At 45.1% G+C, this 16328-nt stretch overlaps 1 protein-coding gene across 1 annotated transcript in view; it reads left to right on the plus strand.

Moving 5' to 3' along the window:
* tti1 (TELO2 interacting protein 1) overlaps positions 1 to 16328 on the plus strand; it is a 58917-nt gene that overhangs the window by 41967 nt on the left and 622 nt on the right. The window lies entirely within an intron of this gene.

Genomic DNA, 16328 nt, shown 5'->3' on the forward strand with positions numbered 1-16328 from the left:
GACACCATAGGAAATGAATGGGAAATCTGCAAAAAACACAAATTCACAGAAAAAAATCTATATTTCTAACAAAAAACAAACACAAAAATATCTAAAACTTTATAATAAATAGTCTTTGAGATTTTTTATATATATTCAAATCCATCAAAAAAAAAATCATTAAATGTGTTCAAAACAGAACTAGTGAATCCTCAAGCCTCTCCATTGAGACCTCTAGTGGTCACACACATGGTTGCAGGATTTCTTAAATAATTCCAAAAGAGGGCGCAAATCTGCCTTCAAAAAAAAATATTTTGAAGGCCTAGTCTCTATTTTAAACTGAAATACTGCAATAATTAAAAAAAAAAATTTGTATAATTTTCAATGGCAAAAATAGACCATAATTATTGCATAAATATTAAAAAATACCATCAAATCATCTCAAAATACAAAATTAAAAATATTATTGAAGAAAAATAAATGGCATTGGTTTTATTGGGGTGGAGGAAGTTACATTTTTAGGTGTCCGGTCACTTATGACCCGGAAGACGACCAATGCAACCCCTAAAGGAAGAGCACCAGAGGGTTAAAGGGTTAAAAGTTTTAACTTCAGTAGTGCTTACATCAAACTTTACAGATTTGTTCCTATCTATGTTCTGAAGGTTTTTACAGAAGGGTTTGTTGTTCACTCATCCAATGTTCAGATTTCTGTTCTGCAAATTTCTGCACTATTATGCCTCATTTGCATTTTTGAACACTGCAATACAATACAACTTCATGTACTGTGATTAAATCAATTGGGAAGTATGTTGATGCTAAATGATCAAATATAGTGCAATGCCGTAAATGCAATAAAGCATATGGAACTCACAAATCACTAATAAACCTCTGGATTTGTTAACAAAAGGTTTTTATTGTTCCTATAGCGCTCATTGCAGGCTGAAATGTGTGTGTGGATCATCATGAGCCTCTGCAGTGAAACGTTACAGTAGATGTGGCGGTAATGCAGCGAGACAGTGGCTCTGTCCCAAATGCACACTCTATAGTGGACTACTATGCGGCATTATGTCACTGAAGTGTGGATGCGCAAGGATTTAGGACAGCGTTTGGGACGGGGCCAGTGAAATGCAACAGTGTTTGGCAGTGAGTGAGAGACCAGGGTCTACATCCATGTATTTTTTATTATAATTATTACTTTTTAACAACAGCCGAGAGTAGTGCAAGGAGGCAGTGGATACTCTGGGCTTTCATCCACATATTTCTATGCATATTTTAGGATATTGCATAAAAAAAGCTGGATGGGAAATTGTAACTCTTTCCCCGTCATTGACGGAAATTTCAGGCTTTCTGTATTTTAACTGTTATACGGTAGGGGTCGCTATAACACATCTTCTGAAAGATTACTGAATCTCCTGATTAAAACACAGGCGAAGAAGAAGCAGAAACAAGTAATATAATATGTAAGCAGATGCATATATAAAATAACGCGATCATAAACAGCATATAAATCAAAACTGCCTAATGTTACTGAATGAAATGTCGACCCAGGACGAGCTCTAGGACTGAGGTGCAACTTGATCTACTCCATCTGTGTTTAGATCATCGTTCTGAATCTCATCTGTGCAGTCTTTGACAAAAACAAGGCTTTCATGGCTTTTTGCTCAAAATTTAGCTTTTTTCACGAAACTTACTCACATTCAAGTGTTGATAAAAAAAGAATACATGACGCTAGAATAAAAGCAGAGGCTCTGTTCTTTCTTTTGATATATTGCATGAGCAGATATTCATACAAGATATTCTGTGGGCCATGAAACTTGTGAAAATGACCAAAAACGCTGGCGGTGACTGGCAAATTTCATTTCTACGTTCCCTTAAAGGGTTAGTTCACCCAAAACTGTAAATTGTGTCATTAATGACTGAGCCTCATGTGGTTGGACACCCGTCAGACCTCCGTTCATCTTCAGACACAAATGAAGATATTTTAGTGTAAATCTGATGCTCTGAAAGGCCTCCATTGGCTCAACTTTACACTCTCAAGACCCTTAAAAGACACTAAAGACTAAAGTTACAAAGTCCATCTCACTACAGCGGCTCTACAATAACTTTATGAAGACGAGAATAGTTTTTGTGCGCAAAAAAACCCTAAATAACGACTTACATAGTGATGACGATTTCAAAACACGGCCTCATGAAGCTTCGAAGCGTTATGAATCAATGACGTGAATCAATGATGTGTGTCAAACCGCCAAACTGCTGAAATTTGGCGATTCAAACTGCTGAATCGACTCACTGATTCATAACGCTTTGAACCGCTGATTCGACTCATTGATTCATAACGCTTCAAACTGCTGAATCGACTCACTGATTCATAACGCTCTGAACCGCTGAATCGACTCACTGATTCGCTCTGAACCGCTGAATCGACTCACTGATTCATAACGCTCTGAACCGCTGAATCGACTCACTGATTCATAACGCTTTGAACCGCTGATTCGACTCATTGATTCATAACGCTCTGAATCGCTGAATCGACTCACTGATTCATAACGCTCTGAACCGCTGAATCGACTCACTGATTCATAACACTCTGAACCGCTGAATCGACTCATTGATTCATAACGCTCTGAACCGCTGAATCGACTAACTGATTCATAACGCTCTGAACCGCTGAATCAACTCACTGATTCATAACGCTCTGAACCGCTGAATCAACTCACTGATTCATAACGCTTCAAAGCTTCATGAGGCCGTGTTTTGAAATCGTCATCACTATATAAGTCGTTATTTAGGGTTTTTTTGCGCACAGAAACTATTCTCGTCTTCATAAAGTTATTGTAGAGCCGCTGTAGTGAGATGGACTTTGTAACTTTAGTCTTTAGTGTCTTTTAAGGGTCTTGAGAGTGTAAAGTTGAGCCAATGGAGGCCTTTCAGAGCATCAGATTTACACTAAAATATCTTCATTTGTGTCTGAAGATGAACGGAGGTCTGACGGGTGTCCAACCACATGAGGGTCAGTCATAAATGACACATTTTTGGGTGAACTAACCCTTTAAGACCAGTAGCGGGCCGTGCATTTCACACCTAGGCCTTCAGTGGTACCCTACCTGAATTAATTCACCTCTTAATAAAATCATCATGACGCCACGGCTATAGAAACCATTAATATTATACAGAAACGCAGTATAACAGGGCGTTGCGTCTCTCATGAAGCGAGAATGATTAAAGGATTAAACAATTTAAGAATTATTAACGCAGGAAACCCAATTGAAACAATTCAACAAGTCTCCTTCCACTGCAGCCACAGCTGCGCCACATGCATCATATCTAACAGAAGCATTGATCCGCTCCGGGTTTTCCGAGCATTTGTGTAGTAGGCTAACGTTACCTTTTGAGTTCTCCGACCACGAAAGCAAATTGTGCGTTTTTTTGTGCATATTTTACCCGAAAGAAAACGTAACAGCATAAATGGTTCTTGAAAAATCTAACCAAGAGTATGAGGTTCAAAGATAATACAAAGTTTTTTTTTACATTTAAACCCCACAAAACTATATTTTAATAGTATGAAAATGTTGTAAATAATATATTAATAACAAAAATAATAATAATAAAAAAATCGATCATACATTTACAAGAAAAAAATAAATCACATTCATCATGGAAAAAACGGGGCACGGATTAGCCAGCCCAGGGTTGACTGTAGGATATAAAAATGTAAATAAAAAGTATTATAGCTTAACTTGCTCCAAATGATTATTTGTGCAAAAAACATGCCAATGTTTGCAGCTGACCCGTCCTCTCAAATAAATCAAGGAGATCTGCGGGACTTCAAAATCAGTGATGGTATACATTACAGTCCGTTGGTTTTTCCCCGGGACAGATGGAATAGCGTTCCGTGACTGTGCGTTAAGCTGGAGAAGGCAGTATGCGGGAATTTTGACAGATATGTTAATTAATACATTCATTTCTTCTCCTCCGTCAGCCATTGGGGTTTGAAAAAACGCTATTAAAACTACAGATGTTTTATCTTGTGCGGTTTGCTGGTTATTCTGACTAGGCTACTAGTACGCTCTCTGACCATCCAATCAAAGGACGTGAAAACGCTGACGTTATTGTACGCCAGCTAGATTGCCCCGCTGTCACCAACTCGAAATCTGATTGGCTGATTAAATCGGAGTGGTTATCTGATTGGTTAAAGCGCAAAGTTTCATTGCCATTCATTTTAAGCTAGCGGCGCCCGCAATATAGATTCTGAAGGCCTCAAGGCAGATTTCTTTGACCTGGCAACACATGATGGCTGAAATATGATTGGATAAAAGCTCTAACATAAACATACACTACTGGAAGCAGCGCAACCAAGAGAAAAAGCTACAAAGTTAAGAACATAGACTATTGGGAATAATTTAACACACATTTATGGAAAAAATATATTCAAATTTAAGTCTGTGATTCTGATAGTGATTAGGCCAGCAGAGAAGGCCTTGCCACTGCTTAAGACATAGCCCAATATGTTTACGATGATACTCGAAAAGACAGGCACTTTGACATAATATTTGTGCGGTGTGAGACGTGTGTAGCGCGAGGACCAAACTGAGAGACGCTAGCCGTGTTTCCATTAGAGATTTGCGCAAAACATTTGCTATTTTTTGAAATGATGGCGTTCCCATTAACAGATATTATCTGACAAAAACATTTTTCAAAGTCAAAAAATTATGCCACATATGTTGGTAGGTTTATGTATATAAATCCCATTCACCGCACTAGCCATTATTTTTTAATGGAAGGAGAAAAGCCCCTTACACTTGAGCGTATGAGGTGTGTGTGTGTGTGTGTGTGTGTGTTTCTCCTTCACATCTGCTTCAAGGTCTTCATAATAATGTGGCATTTCTGTGTTTAGAATCCAGTATTCCTGTACTTCTATTGTCTATTATGAATTTAATAAAGAATTCTGTCACGTCTTCTTCTTGAAAAGACGGAGCTTCTCGTCTTCCCTGCCGCTTCAGCTAGGTTCATCAACAACAATCCCGTCAAGTTCAGATTTTCTTGGGGTAATCCTTGAGGACCATCTGACCTTCAAAGACCACTGCAAGGACAGCGCCATCATGCAGGCTTGCACAACATCAGGAAGCGACTTCTTTCTTCGCTACTAGTTCTCAAGTGACGTTTTAGAATTAGTAATGGAGGCTTGGTCACAACTGTTAAACGGTCAACTTGAGAAGTGAATCCGTGGCGGAAGGAAGTAGTTCGGCATGATAAAATGACTTCCCGACGCATGTTCCCTTCACCAACGGCCTTGTGGAAGGGATTCAAAAGAGATTCAGTTGTTCACTTTCACTTGGGACAATCCCTAGAAATGGTGCCCTCTTCCTGAAGTGGCCTTCAAGGGCGCCAAGACGTAGTTTGGAATTGGCCAAATTGAAACGTAGAGTGAAATGCATCAGTGAGACACATGAAAGACAGCATCACTCAACATCTCTTTCTCTCTCCACCTGTGAAACACAAACACAATAGCACAATCTCTCTGTAAAGCGGTCAGCGTTCCCAGAGGACTCAAGCGCGGGCCCAGACGCTCAATGAAGCCGTCTGCCGGGGAAGCAGGTTGAGTGTGGATCAGGTGGATAAATAAACATACATTCACAAACCCACAGGCACACACACACACACACACACACACACACACACACACTTACATTAACTCCACTCGCTGCGTCGTTTCCACAGCGTTACATATGTCGAGTATGGTAACAAACCAACACCCTCTCGCTTCTCTAGACTCAGAAATAACACCACAGCTAAATGCGCAAGAGCTCAAAACAACGCTTTCGTGAAAGGTCATGGCGGATGAACGTCAGCGGCTGGACTCTCCAGTCTCAGAGCGAGGGCTCTGCATTCACAGCGGAAGAAAATGTCCTTGTGAATATTTTATGGAGTAGCAGAGAGAGAAGCTTTGATTTATCCACCCACACAAACACACACACACACACACACACACACACACACACACACACACACACACACACACACACACACACACACACACACACACACAGGTAAAAACTCACCCTTCACATACTGAAGATCCTACTCAACCTGCAAAGCTACACATTCTCAAATTTGACCAATCAGTAGTTGCCGTTAAGAAAGCCATGTACAAGCAGACTGTCCTTGATCAGAGGACTATTTGGATGCAGTCATGTGGTTTGGATTAGCGTCATTTTAGTATATAGGGTCCTAATAATGCCAAATGTCTTACGTTACCAGTAAAAGGTTAAATAATTCTGTATTTTCAGCTTATTTTTGTTCTGGTGTCATCATTGTCCTGTGCATTGGGTTACCAACACCAAGTTCAAGCCTATTCCTTTCCACCCCCAATGTAATACCAAAATGAGCATTTTAATCAACAGTCCCTTTTTTCCCTGTCTTGGTGTACTGTATCGCAATAATATCGTATCGTGAGCTCAGTATCGGTATATGTATCGAACCGTGACATGAGGGTATCATTACAACCGCTAGTAAAAAGGCATTATGATTTATTCAGCAAGCCTGTAACCACCTGGATTATAGATGGAAAAGACCATTTACAGCCAAAACAATATATGGGACAATATATGGTTTACAGCTTTTTATCAGTTATCGAGGTTGAGCCAAAAACTTAGGACTAGTTTGCGAAAGTAGGTTTTTGAAATAATCTCCAATATTTAATGAACGGTTCGATTGACAGCGAAGGTCCAAGAGGCAAAGTTGCTCAGAATGAGTAGTTCTGTACCATATGGCATGAATGTCAATGTCAGGGAATGTGCAAACAATCATGTGATATACACTCCTTTACGCACGTGAAAAAAGCAAAGACGCTTCATCATTTTTTTCACACAATATGGTAGAACTTTGCCTCTTGGACCTCCGCTGTCAATCGAACCGTTCGTTAAATATTGGAGATTATTTCAAAAACCTACTTTAATAAACTAGTCCTAAAGTTTTTGGCTCAACCTCGATAACTGATAAAAAGCTGTCAGACAAGGTTAACGGAGGCCGATTGGACGAAAATCATTGGGCCTGTTTGATTCAGTGAGTTTCGTTCTAATGGGCCTCCGTAACCTTGTCTAACCACTTTAACTTCATTGGCCGACGCCGGCTCTGTTTTTCGTGATACGCAAATGTCCTTAAAAACAACCGTGGCACCTTGGACAAAGACACCGCATGGCAGTTTTCAAGCCAATCGGACTGACTGTTGCGCAGCTATAGTCGTTTTTCAGTTTTTTTTTATTTTATAGCGCCACCAAGTGGCCAGTCGCCACGTCCTTTTTCACACGACCACAAACCGAGCCCATACATATGTGTACCAAGTTTGGTGAAATTATCTCCTTCCGTTCAAGAGGGATAGCCGTTTTAGTAAAAGTGGCCACGCCCACTTTGAAAGTTTTGCCGTCCTGTCACGGACGTGAATCGAAATTTCAACTTTTTTGGATAATTATTGACGATCAGACTCCAGGGAATCTTTCTGTACTGGTTTGGTTCCGGTCAGAAAATCCAAAATATCCGAGAATTATGCCAGGGTGACGAGCGAATCCGAGACTCTGTGTGTTTCGTTCGTCTTGAGCCAAGGATTTCACTGTTATAAAACACTTGAGTCTTGACAGACCGTTTACATTTGATCACTGTAGCGCCACCATCAGGCCGATTGGGGGCGAGCCTTGGGGACGCTGTAGACGGGATGGGTAGATGGGTACTACCATCCTTTAAAGTTTCAAGTCTGTACGACTTACGGTTTGGTCTTCCCGAACACTTTTAGGGAAGAATGCATGGAAATGTAGGAGACGAAATTACGAAACTTTAACCCTCTGGGGTTCTTCGGTCATTTCTCACCCGATTTTTTTTTTTTAAATGTTAAAAATCGTAGCTTCATCGGAATGGTCCGAAACTTGGTGACTTTATTGGTACTTGGTATATGAACACCTAAACAAATTGGGGACAGAATTTGAAAAGTCTAAGTGGTCGTAAAATAGTCACACTCAGGACCTTCGGGTCAAAAATGACCCCCATAGGAAATGAATGGGAAATTGGCAAAAATATGAAAATAAACAGACAAAATAACTCACTCACACACACACACACACACAATTAGCTTTTGGAATGGCACGTGTTAATTTGTGTGTGCGTGTGTTTTTGTGTGTGTGTGTGAGTTTTTTTGTCTGTTTTGCACTCTTGATGTTTTAGAGATCTTCACTGTTGAGTCTTTTTTTCTGCATCCTGGCTGATTTGTAGATTGTATGCACAAAAAAACTCAAAAATTTTTGCCAATTTGCCATTCATTTCCTATGGGGGTCATTTTTGACGAAGTGTGACTATTTTTTTTTCAACCACTTAGACTTTTCAAATCCTGTCCCCATTTTTTTGGGGGTCTTCATATACCAAGTACCAATAAAGTCACAAAGTTTCGGACCATTCCGATGAAGCTTTTTTTTATTTTCTATAAAACGTAAAACATAAAACTATAGTGGTAAAAATGTGCTATTGCGTGATAAAAATGCTCAATGTGTCCACCGGATGGCACCGATCTCATTTAAAAAATTGCTTTCATGATGCCTAGGCTTGACTCTAAAATGAAATACAGCTTTAATAAAAAAAATAAAAAAATTATGACCCATTTTTTCCCCATTGAATATAATAAAAAAAAAATATATATATATTTTTTTTTAATTATATTCAATGGGGAAAAAAATGGGTCATAATTATTGCATAAATATGAATTATAAATCATAAAATTATCTCAAAACACCAAAAAAGAAAAGAAAAAATATTATTGAACAAAAATATATTTCATTGATTTTACTCAAATGTGTTTTATCTTGATCCCGCCCTCTGGGTCATTGTTGAGCCGCAGGTCCTGAGAGTGGCCCATAAATGAAGAACCCCAGAGGGTTAAAGCAGCATTATAGGGAGTTGAATTGCGCTTTAAAGAGTTGAATTGAAATCGTGCAACCCTCCAAGTTGTTTCCACTAATTTGACAAGCGGCATTACAAGTCCTAGCCTCCAGCTTGACCTCACTTGTGTAGATTGCAGCGCCATAATGCAAACACACTGGGATTATTTTCATCTAGTGGAGCGCAATCTAAACACACATTACGGCTTGTCAATATGAACTGCTTATTAATCTGCCAGTCATGCTGCGAGTCTGAATGCCAACAGCTCAGTGGAGATCAGCTGCGGCTCCATCCCATCTGAGAGAGAGACAGCGGAGCGAGCTCTGAAACACACACCGCTTCACCTCAGAAACACACACCGCTTCACCTCAGAAACACACACCGCTTCACCTCAGAAACACACACCGCTTCACCTCAGAAACACACACCGCTTCACCTCAGAAACACACACCGCTTCACCTCTGAAACACACACCGCTTCACCTCAGAAACACACACCGCTTCACCTCAGAAACACACACCGCTTCACCTCAGAAACACACACCGCTTCACCTCTGAAACACACACCGCTTCACCTCTGAAACACACACCGCTTCACCTCAGAAACACACACCGCTTCACCTCTGAAACACACACCGCTTCACCTCTGAAACACACACCGCTTCACCTCTGAAACACACACCGCTTCACCTCAGAAACACACACCGCTTCACCTCAGAAACACACACCGCTTCACCTCAGAAACACACACCGCTTCACCTCTGAAACACACACCGCTTCACCTCAGAAACACACACCGCTTCACCTCTGAAACACACACCGCTTCACCTCAGAAACACACACCGCTTCACCTCTGAAACACACACCGCTTCACCTCTGAAACACACACCGCTTCACCTCTGAAACACACACCGCTTCACCTCTGAAACACACACCGCTTCACCTCAGAAACACACACCGCTTCACCTCTGAAACACACACCGCTTCACCTCAGAAACACACACCGCTTCACCTCTGAAACACACACCGCTTCACCTCTGAAACACACACCGCTTCACCTCTGAAACACACACCGCTTCACCTCAGAAACACACACCGCTTCACCTCTGAAACACACACCGCTTCACCTCTGAAACACACACCGCTTCACCTCTGAAACACACACCGCTTCACCTCAGAAACACACACCGCTTCACCTCAGAAACACACACCGCTTCACCTCAGAAACACACACCGCTTCACCTCTGAAACACACACCGCTTCACCTCAGAAACACACACCGCTTCACCTCTGAAACACACACCGCTTCACCTCAGAAACACACACCGCTTCACCTCTGAAACACACACCGCTTCACCTCTGAAACACACACCGCTTCACCTCTGAAACACACACCGCTTCACCTCTGAAACACACACCGCTTCACCTCTGAAACACACACCGCTTCACCTCAGAAACACACACCGCTTCACCTCTGAAACACACACCGCTTCACCTCTGAAACACACACCGCTTCACCTCTGAAACACACACCGCTTCACCTCTGAAACACACACCGCTTCACCTCTGAAACACACACCGCTTCACCTCTGAAACACACACCGCTTCACCTCAGAAACACACACCGCTTCACCTCTGAAACACACACCGCTTCACCTCTGAAACACACACCGCTTCACCTCTGAAACACACACCGCTTCACCTCTGAAACACACACCGCTTCACCTCAGAAACACACACCGCTTCACCTCTGAAACACACACCGCTTCACCTCTGAAACACACACCGCTTCACCTCTGAAACACACACCGCTTCACCTCAGAAACACACACCGCTTCACCTCAGAAACACACACCGCTTCACCTCAGAAACACACACCGCTTCACCTCTGAAACACACACCGCTTCACCTCAGAAACACACACCGCTTCACCTCTGAAACACACACCGCTTCACCTCAGAAACACACACCGCTTCACCTCTGAAACACACACCGCTTCACCTCTGAAACACACACCGCTTCACCTCAGAAACACACACCGCTTCACCTCTGAAACACACACCGCTTCACCTCTGAAACACACACCGCTTCACCTCTGAAACACACACCGCTTCACCTCTGAAACACACACCGCTTCACCTCTGAAACACACACCGCTTCACCTCTGAAACACACACCGCTTCACCTCAGAAACACACACCGCTTCACCTCTGAAACACACACCGCTTCACCTCTGAAACACACACCGCTTCACCTCTGAAACACACACCGCTTCACCTCAGAAACACACACCGCTTCACCTCTAAAACACACACCGCTTCACCTCTGAAACACACACCGCTTCACCTCTGAAACACACACCGCTTCACCTCTGAAACACACACCGCTTCACCTCTGAAACACACACCGCTTCACCTCTGAAACACACACCGCTTCACCTCAGAAACACACACCGCTTCACCTCTGAAACACACACCGCTTCACCTCTGAAACACACACCGCTTCACCTCTGAAACACACACCGCTTCACCTCAGAAACACACACCGCTTCACCTCTGAAACACACACCGCTTCACCTCAGAAACACACACCGCTTCACCTCTGAAACACACACCGCTTCACCTCTGAAACACACACCGCTTCACCTCTGAAACACACACCGCTTCACCTCTGAAACACACACCGCTTCACCTCTGAAACACACACCGCTTCACCTCTGAAACACACACCGCTTCACCTCAGAAACACACACCGCTTCACCTCTGAAACACACACCGCTTCACCTCTGAAACACACACCGCTTCACCTCTGAAACACACACCGCTTCACCTCTGAAACACACACCGCTTCACCTCAGAAACACACACCGCTTCACCTCTGAAACACACACCGCTTCACCTCAGAAACACACACCGCTTCACCTCAGAAACACACACCGCTTCACCTCAGAAACACACACCGCTTCACCTCAGAAACACACACCGCTTCACCTCAGAAACACACACCGCTTCACCTCTGAAACACACACCGCTTCACCTCTGAAACACACACCGCTTCACCTCAGAAACACACACCGCTTCACCTCAGAAACACACACCGCTTCACCTCAGAAACACACACCGCTTCACCTCTGAAACACACACCGCTTCACCTCTGAAACACACACCGCTTCACCTCTGAAACACACACCGCTTCACCTCTGAAACACACACCGCTTCACCTCTGAAACACACACCGCTTCACCTCTGAAACACACACCGCTTCACCTCAGAAACACACACCGCTTCACCTCTGAAACACACACCGCTTCACCTCTGAAACACACACCGCTTCACCTCAGAAACACACACCGCTTCACCTCTGAAACACACACCGCTTCACCTCAGAAACACACACCGCTTCACCTCTGAAACACACACCGCTTCACCTCTGAAACACACACCGCTTCACCTCTGAAACACACACCGCTTCACCTCAGAAACACACACCGCTTCACCTCAGAAACACACACCGCTTCACCTCTGAAACACACACCGCTTCACCTCTGAAACACACACCGCTTCACCTCTGAAACACACACCGCTTCACCTCTGAAACACACACCGCTTCACCTCTGAAACACACACCGCTTCACCTCAGAAACACACACCGCTTCACCTCAGAAACACACACCGCTTCACCTCAGAAACACACACCGCTTCACCTCAGAAACACACACCGCTTCACCTCTGAAACACACACCGCTTCACCTCAGAAACACACACCGCTTCACCTCTGAAACACACACCGCTTCACCTCAGAAACACACACCGCTTCACCTCTGAAACACACACCGCTTCACCTCAGAAACACACACCGCTTCACCTCTGAAACACACACCGCTTCACCTCTGAAACACACACCGCTTCACCTCAGAAACACACACCGCTTCACCTCTGAAACACACACCGCTTCACCTCTGAAACACACACCGCTTCACCTCTGAAACACACACCGCTTCACCTCTGAAACACACACCGCTTCACCTCAGAAACACACACCGCTTCACCTCTGAAACACACACCGCTTCACCTCAGAAACACACACCGCTTCACCTCAGAAACACACACCGCTTCACCTCAGAAACACACACCGCTTCACCTCAGAAACACACACCGCTTCACCTCAGAAACACACACCGCTTCACCTCTGAAACACACACCGCTTCACCTCTGAAACACACACCGCTTCACCTCAGAAACACACACCGCTTCACCTCTGAAACACACACCGCTTCACCTCTGAAACACACACCGCTTCACCTCAGAAACACACACCGCTTCACCTCTGAAACACACACCGCTTCACCTCTGAAACACACACCGCTTCACCTCTGAAACACACACCGCTTCACCTCTGAAACACACACCGCTTCACCTCAGAAACACACACCGCTTCACCTCTGAAACACACACCGCTTCACCTCTGAAACACACACCGCTTCACCTCTGAAACACACACCGCTTCACCTCTGAAACACACACCGCTTCACCTCTGAAACACACACCGCTTCACCTCTGAAACACACACCGCTTCACCTCTGAAACACACACCGCTTCACCTCTGAAACACACACCGCTTCACCTCTGAAACACACACCGCTTCACCTCTGAAACACACACCGCTTCACCTCAGAAACACACACCGCTTCACCTCTGAAACACACACCGCTTCACCTCTGAAACACACACCGCTTCACCTCAGAAACACACACCGCTTCACCTCAGAAACACACACCGCTTCACCTCTGAAACACACACCGCTTCACCTCTGAAACACACACCGCTTCACCTCTGAAACACACACCGCTTCACCTCTGAAACACACACCGCTTCACCTCTGAAACACACACCGCTTCACCTCTGAAACACACACCGCTTCACCTCTGAAACACACACCGCTTCACCTCTGAAACACACACCGCTTCACCTCTGAAACACACACCGCTTCACCTCAGAAACACACACCGCTTCACCTCAGAAACACACACCGCTTCACCTCAGAAACACACACCGCTTCACCTCTGAAACACACACCGCTTCACCTCTGAAACACACACCGCTTCACCTCAGAAACACACACCGCTTCACCTCAGAAACACACACCGCTTCACCTCAGAAACACACACCGCTTCACCTCTGAAACACACACCGCTTCACCTCTGAAACACACACCGCTTCACCTCTGAAACACACACCGCTTCACCTCTGAAACACACACCGCTTCACCTCTGAAACACACACCGCTTCACCTCTGAAACACACACCGCTTCACCTCAGAAACACACACCGCTTCACCTCTGAAACACACACCGCTTCACCTCTGAAACACACACCGCTTCACCTCAGAAACACACACCGCTTCACCTCTGAAACACACACCGCTTCACCTCAGAAACACACACCGCTTCACCTCTGAAACACACACCGCTTCACCTCTGAAACACACACCGCTTCACCTCTGAAACACACACCGCTTCACCTCAGAAACACACACCGCTTCACCTCAGAAACACACACCGCTTCACCTCTGAAACACACACCGCTTCACCTCTGAAACACACACCGCTTCACCTCTGAAACACACACCGCTTCACCTCAGAAACACACACCGCTTCACCTCTGAAACACACACCGCTTCACCTCTGAAACACACACCGCTTCACCTCTGAAACACACACCGCTTCACCTCTGAAACACACACCGCTTCACCTCTGAAACACACACCGCTTCACCTCTGAAACACACACCGCTTCACCTCAGAAACACACACCGCTTCACCTCAGAAACACACACCGCTTCACCTCAGAAACACACACCGCTTCACCTCAGAAACACACACCGCTTCACCTCTGAAACACACACCGCTTCACCTCAGAAACACACACCGCTTCACCTCTGAAACACACACCGCTTCACCTCAGAAACACACACCGCTTCACCTCTGAAACACACACCGCTTCACCTCAGAAACACACACCGCTTCACCTCTGAAACACACACCGCTTCACCTCTGAAACACACACCGCTTCACCTCAGAAACACACACCGCTTCACCTCTGAAACACACACCGCTTCACCTCTGAAACACACACCGCTTCACCTCTGAAACACACACCGCTTCACCTCTGAAACACACACCGCTTCACCTCAGAAACACACACCGCTTCACCTCAGAAACACACACCGCTTCACCTCTGAAACACACACCGCTTCACCTCTGAAACACACACCGCTTCACCTCTGAAACACACACCGCTTCACCTCTGAAACACACACCGCTTCACCTCTGAAACACACACCGCTTCACCTCAGAAACACACACCGCTTCACCTCAGAAACACACACCGCTTCACCTCAGAAACACACACCGCTTCACCTCTGAAACACACACCGCTTCACCTCTGAAACACACACCGCTTCACCTCTGAAACACACACCGCTTCACCTCTGAAACACACACCGCTTCACCTCAGAAACACACACCGCTTCACCTCTGAAACACACACCGCTTCACCTCTGAAACACACACCGCTTCACCTCTGAAACACACACCGCTTCACCTCTGAAACACACACCGCTTCACCTCTGAAACACACACCGCTTCACCTCTGAAACACACACCGCTTCACCTCTGAAACACACACCGCTTCACCTCAGAAACACACACCGCTTCACCTCAGAAACACACACCGCTTCACCTCTGAAACACACACCGCTTCACCTCAGAAACACACACCGCTTCACCTCTGAAACACACACCGCTTCACCTCTGAAACACACACCGCTTCACCTCTGAAACACACACCGCTTCACCTCTGAAACACACACCGCTTCACCTCTGAAACACACACCGCTTCACCTCTGAAACACACACCGCTTCACCTCTGAAACACACACCGCTTCACCTCTGAAACACACACCGCTTCACCTCTGAAACACACACCGCTTCACCTCTGAAACACACACCGCTTCACCTCTGAAACACACACCGCTTCACCTCTGAAACACACACCGCTTCACCTCTGAAACACACACCGCTTCACCTCTGAAACACACACCGCTTCACCTCAGAAACACACACCGCTTCACCTCTGAAACACACACCGCTTCACCTCTGAAACACACACCGCTTCACCTCAGAAACACACACCGCTTCACCTCAGAAACACACACCGCTTCACCTCTGAAACACACACCGCTTCACCTCTGAAACACACACCGCTTCACCTCTGAAACACACACCGCTTCACCTCTGAAACACACACCGCTTCACCTCTGAACACACACCGCTTCACCTCTGAAACACACACCGCTTCACCTCAGAAACACACACCGCTTCACCTCAGAAACACACACCGCTTCACCTCAGAAACACACACCGCTTCACCTC

Source organism: Gobio gobio, assembly GCF_949357685.1.
Source record: "Gobio gobio genome assembly, chromosome: 21".
NCBI classification, from domain to species: Eukaryota; Metazoa; Chordata; class Actinopteri; order Cypriniformes; family Gobionidae; genus Gobio; species Gobio gobio.